A 3998-nucleotide genomic window follows, 5' to 3' on the forward strand; every position below is an offset into this window, starting at 1 on the left:
CGTCTCCTGTGAAGCATATCTACCATTTTCGTGCAAAGCTCCCTGGAAAGCGTATTGACTGTGCATGCATGCACGCACATATCGAACTTCGTGCACATATAGACGTGATGTTTTGACGATAAATATTTATTAAAATTCAAATGATTTATTTCTGCCTTGTAAAAGTACAGACAGGGGAGGCGCAGAAAAAACTGTCATATACAGATTGGCAAAGCCGCAGCCCCCTTTCGCTTGGCAGAGTCTTTACAGCGAGACTTTTAAAACAAAGATAATTGCACACGGTAATAACAGTTATACAATAATGAGCAAGTACAAAAGGAAAGAAAACAAGATTATACAATATTTAGACAATACTCCCAAAAAAGAAAACAGAACCTACATGCTAACATACATAGCACTCAAAGTACTGTTCGACACATTGAAGAGGTCAAAATTATTGTATACATAAGCTATATACATACTCGTATAAAGCTGCCAATCCCTGCAAAATATAGAACGCAGATTTTCATTACACACACCCACGCACGCATGTGCACAACCCACACACCAAAAGGAAACGGCGGCGAGCTCATAGGAGGCGCCTGAAAAAAAGAAAATCTGGGGGAACCGAGGTCGTCTTGCGCTGTCGCATCTCCCTCTCCCAGAAGGAATGAAAAGGTTCTTGGAAAAGCAGGGACGGGCGATTCTCTCCGTCAGCATTAGCTCCCACCAGCGAGGACGGGGCTAGAAGCCAAGCGGGACTTTCCTTGCTATCTATTTTTTCTTCGTCAGGCCTAACGCCGCCTGCTCGCGGGGGCGCAGGCAGGGGCGCGAGTTGCCTCCAAATGCTAGCTCTGGATGCCAGCTCGTTCCGCGTCTCTTGGTAGACTAGTTGGTGCATTTCTGTTATCATGGACTGCGGATATAAACGCAAACTACACAAAAGTGACATGGACAAGAACAGCGCAAGCCCTTTCCATGCAGTGGAGCCGCCGTATCCCGCCGTTCAAGATATGCGTACTCGTAAGTGGCATTTTAATTTCACGTTGTGTAATGCATGACCGTCTTTTTCAAGTGAACAAAACTTGCTTTGTATTGCGTAAATGGTTTTGCAACGTATGATAAACTCCTTGTTTTTTGGGCTTATTTTTCCTGACAGGAAGAAAAAAAATTGGCTGAACGAGCTTGGTTAAGCCTAGTCAGATGCGAAGCATATTGGTGGCTAAACTTGGTAAGTAACTTGTCGCCGAGCCACATACTGAGCACGTTGCTTGGCCAGACGTCCTTCCCGCTCTTCATCAGTCTCTGTAGCACGCCGCAACCTTCGCTTATCATTCCAACGAGCAGCTCTGTCTCCAGGAGGCATCTCACCTCGTGAGTGTCTAGCAGAGGCAAGCGCAGCTGCTTATATACCGCCGCGACGCCGCGAGCGACGGCGCGAGTTGGAGCCCCGTTTCTCCTCTGTCGTGACGTCACGGTGTCACGTGGTATTGAAGGCGACACCGCCGCGCCTGAGGAGCTGGGTTGAGCTCTAGTAATATGCTTCGCATAAAAACAAAAGGCTTCATATGAGAACGGATCAAGCGTTCGAGAGTCGGGACAGGGAAATGCGAGACGTACTTTCATGTATATATTTCTATTATGTTTTCGTCTTGTAAGCGTGACGTATTTTCCTTAATTTTGCTCTAGGAAACACGGGAACGACACTGCTTAAATTGAAGCACAGTGTGCGAACGACCTGCTAAGTTCGGAACTGTTATCACCAATCGGGAAGAAATCAGGTAAGACGCTTGTCTGGTTGTCATTACGGAAAAGTCATAATTAATTAGAAGTTGCTTTCGTTCCTTCCCACAGATGAAAAAACAAAACTGTAAATACCCAGTACTGTACGATATACGTCTGGTGCATTACAGGTAAGAATTAATGGATTGTGTGTGGAACTTCTTCGCATGTGGACTATAGTAGATCTAGGAATATCAGACAAAATTTAAGACACGTACGCGAAACCCTGCGGACAGCCCATATGCAAGTTCTTTAATTTTTCTGTTGCCGCATTTTGGTAGTTTACGTGTAATAATGTCACCGCGGTCTCGACGTTATGTATACCTATACATTTGTCTTGTGGTAGTCTGCGTGCTATTTTGTTTGTTCAACAATGCGTTGTATTCATTTATCGCGCTGCCTGGATGTTTTTTTTTTCAATGATATTATGAACCGTCAGTAAATCTATCCTTTCTGTCCTCGTTTCCTTGGGAGGCTCTAAAGCGTGAATCACGTCGCAGAAGTTGAACGCACTAATTTTTGGCTGAACGTGCACAGTATATGTTCATTACATGCATGTGCAACAAATTATTTTGACTGTGTCAGGATCGGGATTTCTTGCACAGGACTGTGAAACAAGTCCACTAAATCATCTGCATGGCTCACAGGGCTATTCATTACTATAGTATTTGTTTGTTCGCTTGTTTCAGTTTTTATGAGCACTAACTATCCAAGCTTCACTCTCGACGATGACAGAGAAATGCCGGATGTTATACCGTTCAGATCTAAGAACATGGGAACGGCTGAAAGAGCCTCCCGGGCAGTATGGGAAACTCTCACAGCAGACCAGCGGTGTCCTTTAGCTGTATCATACTATTTCAGGGAAGACTACTTACAAATTGTTAACACTGCTGCACGAAAAAATTAATGTACTTTATGATTGCAAAATAAATACCTAAAAAAAAAAACATTGCGTTCACGCGTTTTTTTTGTTGTTGCGTGTTTACACTAACGAGTACAGATAATTAGAGGCGTTTAAATACGCATATCGCGTATATTATCAGCGCGAGTTAAACGCCTCTATAAACTGTATACGTTGACCTGAAAATCCAACACGCAGCAAAAAAAGAAAAACCTGGTGTTTTTAATATAAAAAATAATAAAATACACGTCCGCACCCGACCGATGGCCAACGGCAAACCAGTGTTTACGAAATATTGGGTAGTCGGCCCGCATGCAGTGTGCACTCGGCGACGTCGGCTACAGTAGTTGGCCTAAGTCACTTGCCGATGGTCGCTAGACGTGAGGCCAGTGTCGATCCCCGATACCGGCCCTCCATCGGGCGCCGAGGTCTGGCCAACCGTTTTGCAGTTGGCCAGAGACGTCGGGCCGATTTCGTAACGGGGACTTAGTTGCTTGGGCTCTCTGTAAAAAAATCAAACACTGCGATAGCTATGCGTCGAACAGTGTATAGCGCGTTATTTGCACCCATGTGGGTGTTTTACGTGCATTTACGCACGTCCTGGTATTTATTCTGAACCAAATTGCGTATTGATAAAGTTTTGATTGATATTGGCTTACGCAGGTACGCGTTGTCAATAGAGTTTAGCGCTATTAATTTTACGCTGGATGTATGCTTCTTTCCCATGTGCGTATAGACGCTACGAGAGGGTACCAGGTGCACGTATTTATAGTAGGTAGTCATTTTGGGATGACACATATGTAACGGCCGTGTAAGCCGAGAAAAGCACTGAAATGTCTTATCTAAATTAAGATTTCAGTGCTTTTTTGGACGCCTAAAACGTATCCAAAAGCAGATTAGTACATCGTCCACACGTTTACGAAAAACGTACTCGAACCGTTTTATGACGTTTTAAAGACGTCCTAGCAAGATGTAAGAAGACATCGCAACAAGACATCTCCTAGCCGTCTTTTGCAGAACGGCTTCCAGACGTGCGCAAAAAGACGTCTTGCAGCCTTCCTAAATAGTTGACGTTTTGGTTCATTTTGGCTGGTCCAAGACTTCTTCAAAACGTCGCGTTCTGTGGGCAGCATGACCTCCCCCGAACGAAATTTCTGGCAACGCCACTGACGGTGCCTACCGTTTGCAAACATGGTTAGGTCTATATGCTGTAGCTGCGATGGAAAGCGTGCAAGGGCGACTAGCGAAGGGTGGCCTGATGCGCGCGCGAAATGTTCCCAATTCGGAGCAGGTGCGGGTCGGCGCAATACCTGGCATGAACACATTTTGCACAGCA

The 3998-nt window shown here is 45.0% G+C and overlaps 1 long non-coding RNA gene across 3 annotated transcripts; it reads left to right on the top strand.

Moving 5' to 3' along the window:
• Positions 1–202: 202 nt before the first annotated feature.
• Positions 203–3597, top strand: LOC135908790 (uncharacterized). 3 transcript variants are annotated; one of them, XR_010566420.1, is made up of 5 exons: positions 203–1002; positions 1139–1210; positions 1669–1760; positions 1834–1892; positions 2347–3597. It is a non-coding gene; the product is annotated as an uncharacterized lncRNA (long non-coding RNA). The 3 variants fall into 3 exon arrangements; XR_010566422.1 differs by having other exon boundaries at positions 2451–3597; XR_010566421.1 differs by lacking the exon at positions 1139–1210.
• The last annotated feature ends 401 nt before the right edge of the window (positions 3598–3998 follow it).

Source organism: Dermacentor albipictus, chromosome 1, assembly GCF_038994185.2.
Source record: "Dermacentor albipictus isolate Rhodes 1998 colony chromosome 1, USDA_Dalb.pri_finalv2, whole genome shotgun sequence".
Lineage (NCBI taxonomy): Eukaryota > Metazoa > Arthropoda > Arachnida > Ixodida > Ixodidae > Dermacentor > Dermacentor albipictus.